Source organism: Pristiophorus japonicus, chromosome 4 (assembly GCF_044704955.1).
Source record: "Pristiophorus japonicus isolate sPriJap1 chromosome 4, sPriJap1.hap1, whole genome shotgun sequence".
NCBI classification, from domain to species: domain Eukaryota; kingdom Metazoa; phylum Chordata; class Chondrichthyes; family Pristiophoridae; genus Pristiophorus; species Pristiophorus japonicus.
In genome coordinates, this window is record NC_091980.1 from 127,388,006 (window position 1) to 127,394,665 (window position 6,660).

Below are 6,660 nucleotides of genomic sequence, written 5' to 3' on the forward strand. Positions count from 1 at the left end.
TTCTAACTGTGGCCAAACCATTTCCTTACAAAATTTACCATTACACGGTGTCAGCTGTGACTCAGTGGGTAGCACACTCGCCTCCAAGTCAGAAGGTTGTGGGTTCAAGTCCCACTCCAGAAACTTGAGCACAAAAATCTAGGTGACACACTAGTACAATACTGAGGGAGTGCTGCACTGTCAGAGGTGACGTCTTTCGGATGAGACATTAAACTGTCTGTTCTCTCAGGCGGATGTAAAGATCTCATGCACTATTTCGAAGAAAATTAGGGGAGTTATCCCCGGTGTCCTAACCAATATTATTTATCCCTCAATCAACATAACAGAAACAGATTATCTGGTCATTATCATATTACTGTACGCAAATTGGCTGCTGCTTTTCCAACTTACAACAGTGACCACACTCCAAAAGTACTTCATTGACCACCGCTTTGAGACATCCGGTGGTTATAAAAGGCGCTATATAAATGCAAGTTGTTTTTTTTCTATTATTTCAATCTACACCAGTATTTATAAATTACAAAATGTTATTGGCCTTTGTTTAAAAAAAGCTTCATCAACCCACACTTTCAAAAATTATATAGTCGAACTTCCATGTCTTTCTATTTTATAACTTCATGAAAAATAAATACAATTTGCTTCAATCGATTTTATAACCTGCTTCGCCCTTTGTGATTACAATTATTAAAGAGCAAACAAATTAATCAAGGTGAAAAAGAAAAGGTTCTTTCAAATGCTAATTTGCCTCTTGTGGGTTTCCAGCACTTTGATTCTATTTCGTTTCGGACACTTCCTTGTTGTTAACAGCACGAGGACAGGGGATGCACCAGGAACATGCAGAGGAGTTTTGCGCATTTACAGTGAGATTCATAGAATCTTACAGCACAGACGAAGGCCATTGTGCCGGCTCTTTGACAGAGCTATCTAATTAGTACCACTCCCCTGCTCGTTCTCCATAGCCCTGCAAAATTCTCCCATGATTAGGTTTAAAACCGTTCTCCTACTTTGATGTATAAAATATGAATCTTTGCACGGGGGAGGGAGGGAAGTAAGAGGAGGAAATAAACTAATTAACTACCTCACTCCGTATCACCACAAATCACACTCCTTGCAAGCCCAGTGACGTTAAAACCTTTATGAAATTCAGCAGCATAAACGTGGGGAGAGGGTAAAATAGCAAAAAAATAAAAAATCCAGAAGCTGGTCGGGCAAAAAAGAGAGGCAATCCACTCAGCCAAAGCCTCAAGTTTGAAATGATGAAGGGGACGCATCCTTCGGACGAGGTTAAGGGAGAATGCATCCCACTGTGACTTTGGGAGTTCATTTCAGAGCAAGAGAGAGAGAGAGAGAAATAGAGAGAGAGAGAATGGGAGAAAATGGAAAAAAGGAGCAAATTTAAAGTGAAATAAAAAAAATGTAGAAGAGGAATGAAAGGCTTGGAGTGAAAGAGGCGGCGAATACATCCAACGGATTAATAAACTCAACAAGGGAGGATTGCGCTCCATGCAAGGGGGATGAATGGCGAGTTGTGAGTTTGCTGAACGAGCCCCGGTGTGAGAGCGGCGCTGACTGAGGAAGGAGGGACACCGCTCAGCGTTAACCCGCCGCTCCCCCTCTCTCCTCTTTCTGTCATTATATTTACAATTAACATCATTATTATTATTTTAGCTCGTTCACCGGGTTTTTTTTTTACCGTCTGCGTGTCCGCCGGAAGTTCCGTCTGTCCCGACCGGTCCCCCTCCCCCCTCGCCTCCGGATCCGTCCCTCCACAGCGCTCCGCTCGCTCTCTGCTGCGCCCTGGGCTCCGGCTGAAGGTTCCGCCCCTCCAGGAGCCTTTTCCCCCCTCCCAAATCTCCTTCACAATAAACACCAAGAGCAAGCTGCCCGCCAGTACAGCAACATATGAGGAGAGACTGGATCGACTGGGCCCTATATTCACTGGAGTTTAGAAGAATGAGAGGGGATCTCATAGAAACATATAAAATTCTGACGGGATGGGACAGGTTAGATGCAGGAAGAATGTTCCTGATGTTGGGGAAGTCCAGAACCAGGGGTCACAGTCTAAGGATAAGGGGTGAGCCATTTAGGACTGAGATGAGGAGAAACTTCTTCACCCAGAGAGTGGTGAACCTGTGGAATTCTCTACCACAGAAAGTTGTTGAGGCCAATTCACTAAATATATTCAAAAAGGAGTTAGATATAGTCCTTACTACTAGGGGGATCAAGGGGTATGGCGAGAAAGCAGGAATGGGGTACTGAGGTTGCATGTTCAGCCTTGAACTCATTGAATGGCGGTGCAAGCTCGAAGGGCCGAATGGCCTACTCCTGCACCTATTTTCTATGTTTCTATGTTAAACTTCTTCACTCAGAGAATTGTTAACCTGTGAAATTCCCAACCGCAGAGTTGTTGATGCCAGTTCTTTGGATATATTGAAGAGGGAGTTAGATGTGGCCCTTATGACTAAAGGGATCAAGGGGTATGGAGAGAAAGCGAGAAAGGGGTACATAGAAACATAGAAAATAGGTGCAGGAGTAGGCCATTCGGCCCTTCTAGCCTGCACCGCCATTCAATGAGTTCATGGCTGAACATGCAACTTCAGTACCCCATTCCTGCTTTCTCACCATACCCCTTGATTCCCCTAGTAGTAAGGACTTCATCTAACTCCTTTTTGAATATATTTAGTGAATTGGCCTCAACAACTTTCTGTGGTAGAGAATTCCACAGGTTCACCACTCTCTGGGTGAAGAAATTCCTCCTCATCTCGGTCCTAAATGGCTTCCCCCTTATCCTTAGACTGTGTCCCCTGGTTCTGGACTTCCCCAACATTGGGAACATTCTTCCTGCATCTAACCTGTCTAACCCCGTCAGAATTTTAAACGTTTCTATGAGGTCCCCTCTCATTCTTCTGAACTCCAGTGAATACAAGCCCAGTTGATCCAGTCTTTCTTGATAGGTCAGTCCCGCCATCCCGGGAATCAGTCTGGTGAACCTTCGCTGCACTCCCTCAATAGCAAGAATGTCCTTCCTCAAGTTAGGAGACCAAAACTGTACACAATACTCCAGGTGTGGCCTCACCAAGGCCCTGTACAACTGTAGCAACACCTCCCTGCCCCTGTACTCAAATCCCCTTGCTATGAAGGCCAACATGCCATTTGCTTTCTTAACCGCCTGCTGCACCTGCATGCCAACCTTCAATGACTGATGTACCATGACACCCAGGTCTCTTTGCACCTCCCCTTTTCCTAATCTGTCACCATTCAGATAATAGTCTGTCTCTCTGTTTTTACCACCAAAGTGGATAACCTCACATTTATCCACATTATACTTCATCTGCCATGCATTTGCCCACTCACCTAACCTATCCAAGTCGCTCTGCAGCCTCATAGAATCCTCCTTGCAGCTCACACTGCCACCCAACTTAGTGTCATCCGCAAATTTGGAGATACTACATTTAATCCCCTCGTCTAAATCATTAATGTACAGTGTAAACAGCTGGGGCCCCAGCACAGAACCTTGTGGAAAGATCAGCCATTATCTTATTGAATGGTGGTGCAAGCTCGAAGGTCCAATTGACCTACTCCTGCACCTATTTTCTATGTTTCTATGTTTCTTTCCCACTCCCAAATCTACTTCACAATAAACAACAACCACCACAAAGAGGAAGCTGCCCGCCAGTGGAGGAACCTTTCCCACTCCCAAATCTCTTGTGTGTTTTACAATAAACACTAACAAGGACAAAGAAGAGGAAGCTGCGAATAAACATAAAAATAAGAACATAAGAATTAGGAACAGGAGTAGGCCATCTAGCCCCTCGAGCCTGCTTGCCATGCAACAAGATCATGGCTGATCTGGCCGTGGACTCAGCTCCACTTACCCGCCCGCTCCCCATAACCCCTAATTCCCTTATTGGTTAAAAATCTATCTATCTGATTTGAATACATTCAATGAGCTAGCCTCAACTGCTTCCTTGGGCAGAGAATTCCACAGATTCACAACCCTCTGGGAGAAGAAATTCCTTCTCAACTCGGTTTTAAATTGGCTCCCCCGTATTTTGGGGCTGTGCCCCCTAGTTCTAGTCTCCCCGACCAGTGGAAACAACCTCTCTGCCTCTATCTTGTCGATCCCTTTCATTATTTTAAATATTTCTATAAGATCACCCCTCATCCTTCTGAACTCCAACGAGTAAAGACCCAGTCTACTCAATCTATCATCATAAGGTAACCCCCTCATCTCCGGAATCAGCCTAGTGAATCATCTCTGTACCCCCTCCAAAGCTAGTATATCCTTCCTTAAGAAAGGTGACCAAAACTGCACGCAGTACTCCAGGTGCGGCCTCACCAATACCCTGTACAGTTGCAGCAGGACCTCCCTGCTTTTGTACTCCATCCCTCTCGCAATGAAGGCCAACATTCAATTCGCCTTCCTGATTATCTGCTGCACCTGCAAACTAACTTTTTGGGATTCCTGCACAAGGACCATCAGCCGGTCCAGGCAGCGGGCGGTCGAGGGGATCGTTCAACCTGACTGCCTGCCTCTCTTCCGCTCTTACATCCGGTCCAGGGTGTCCTTGGAGATGGAGCACGCGGTGTCCACCGGTACGCTCGCGGCCTTCCGCGAGAGGTGGGCACCGGAGGGACTGGAGTGCATCATCACGCCCGGCAACCAAATTTTAATTTGATTTTACGTTTTTTAAGTTTAATTTGTTTTAATTGCCGGTGCTTTTAGTGTCCCCTTCCCTTTTATAGGGGGCACTGGGGAAAAATTGTGATTTTAGTGCCCAAAAAAAAACAAAAAAAAAAGAAAAAACACAAAAAAAAAAAAAAAAAAAAAAAAAAGGGGGGGAAAAAAGGGCCTTGTAAATGTCTGGAGTGTCACCCAGGTCGGGTGGCACAGTTTAATGTTTATGTTTTGCAGGTAGACTCTAAAAGAGTTTCCTGCACAAGGACCATCAGCCGGTCCAGGCAGCGGGCGGTCGAGGGGGTCGTTCAACCTGACTGCCTGCCTCTCTTCCGCTCTTACATCCGGTCCAGGGTGTCCTTGGAGATGGAGCACGCGGTGTCCACCGGTACGCTCGCGGCCTTCCGCGAGAGGTGGGCACCGGAGGGACTGGAGTGCATCATCACGCCCGGCAACCAAATTTTAATTTGATTTTACGTTTTAAAGTTAATTTGTTTTAATTGCCGGTGCTTTTAGTGTCCCCTTCCCTTTTATAGGGGGCACTGGGGAAAAATTGTGATTTTAGTGCCAAAAAAAAAGAAAAACACAAAAAAAAAGGGGGGAAAAAAAAGGGCCTTGTAAATGTCTGGAGTGTCACCCAGGTCGGGTGGCACCGTTTAATGTTTTATGTTTTGCAGGTGAACTCCAAAAAGAGTTTCCTGCACAAGGACCATCAGCCGGTCCAGGCAGCGGGCGGTCGAGGGGGTCGTTCAACCTGACTGCCTGCCTCTCTTCCGCTCTTACATCCGGTCCAGGGTGTCCTTGGAGATGGAGCACGCGGTGTCCACCGGTACGCTCGCGGCCTTCCGCGAGAGGTGGGCACCGGAGGGACTGGAGTGCATCATCACGCCCGGCAACCAAATTTTAATTTGATTTTACGTTTTAAAGTTTAATTTGTTTTAATTGCCGGTGTTTTTAGTGTCCCCTTCCCTTTTATAGGGGGCACTGGGGAAAAATTGTGATTTTAGTGCCCAAAAAAAAACCAAAAAAAAGAAAAGAAAAAAAAAACCAAAAAAAGGAAAAAAAGGGCCTTGTAAATGTCTGGTGTGTCACCCAGGTCGGGTGGCACGGTTTAATGTGTTTTGTTTTGCAGATAAACTCCAAAAAGAGTTTCCTGCACAAGGACCATCAGCCGGTCCAGGCAGCGGGCGGTCGAGGGGATCGTTCAACCTGACTGCCTGCCTCTCTTCTGCTCTTACGTCCAGTCCAGGGTGTCCTTGGAGATGGAGCACGCGGTGTCCACCGGTACGCTCGCGGCCTTCCGCGAGAGGTGGGCACCGGAGGGACTGGAGTGCATCATCACGCCCGGCAACCAAATTTTAATTTGATTTTACGTTTTAAAGTTTAATTTGTTTTAAATGCCTGTGCTTTTAGTGTCCCCTTCCCTTTTATAGGGGGCACTGGAAAATTGTGATTTTAGTGCCCAAAAAAAAACAAAAAAAAAAAGAAAAACACAAAAAAAAAAAGGAAAAAAAGGGCCTTGTAATGTCTGGTGTGTCACCCAGGTCGGGTGGCACGGTTTAATGTTTTATGTTTTGCAGGTAGACTCTAAAAGCGTTTCCTGCACAAGGACCCCCAGGTCCCTCTGCACCGCAGCATGTTGTAATTTCTCCCCATTCAAATAATATTCCCTTTTACTGTTATTTTTTCCAAGGTGGATGACCTCACATTTTCCGACATTGTATTCCATCTGCCAAACCTTGGCCCATTCGCTTAGCTATCTAAATCTCTTTGCAGCCTCTCTGTGTCCTCTACACAACCCACTTTCCCACGAATCTTTGTGTCATCTGCAAATTTTGTTACACTACACTCTGTCCCCTCTTCCAGGGCATCTATGTATATTGTAAACATCCCTCTGGCACGCCACTAACCACCAATTTCCAACCCAAAAAGGACCCATTTATCCCGACTCTCTGCTTTCTGTTAGCCAGCCAATTCTCTAT

At 45.9% G+C, this 6,660-nt stretch overlaps 1 protein-coding gene across 2 annotated transcripts in view; it reads right to left on the minus strand.

The window, feature by feature from the left end:
* Nucleotides 1–1,751, minus strand: part of ublcp1 (ubiquitin-like domain containing CTD phosphatase 1) — a 41,694-nt gene extending 39,943 nt beyond the window's left edge. For both annotated transcript variants that reach the window (XM_070878579.1, XM_070878578.1), the window contains exon 1: nt 1,694–1,751. The gene's annotated coding sequence lies outside the window, so the exon portion shown is untranslated. The remainder of the gene's footprint in view (nt 1–1,693) is intronic.
* Nucleotides 1,752–6,660: the final 4,909 nt, after the last annotated feature.